Consider the following 397-nt stretch of genomic DNA (forward strand, 5'->3'; position numbering starts at 1 on the left):
GTCATTTTCAAGGTCTCTTTTGTTGAACGCCATCATGGCTGAGATGACTGTGATGAGCACCCAAGTGAGTTTGACAAGGAGGGTGGTAGAGAACCCCACCCCAAGCCAAGCTCATTTTGGGCTTAACAAACTTAAAATCCAAAAACACAAACCCTTAAATGTGAACTCGGATTCTAAGAATTAAAAAACTTTATTTTTGACGTAGAACAATACTTGAAGGTTACACGAACTTGCTCGTAGGACCTAAGAGTTACGTTGGCCACAATGCATCTCATGGACGATGGCGCTCGAAGGTGGATGATATAAAAAATGGGTCATGCACCATAAACTCATGGGAAGACCATTGATGGAATCGATGCAATCGACGCTCCCCTAGATGGGTTGCAAATTAAAGACA

The sequence above is a fragment of the Cucurbita maxima genome, unplaced genomic scaffold, assembly GCF_002738345.1.
Source record: "Cucurbita maxima cultivar Rimu unplaced genomic scaffold, Cmax_1.0 Cma_Scf00098, whole genome shotgun sequence".
NCBI lineage: Eukaryota > Viridiplantae > Streptophyta > Magnoliopsida > Cucurbitales > Cucurbitaceae > Cucurbita > Cucurbita maxima.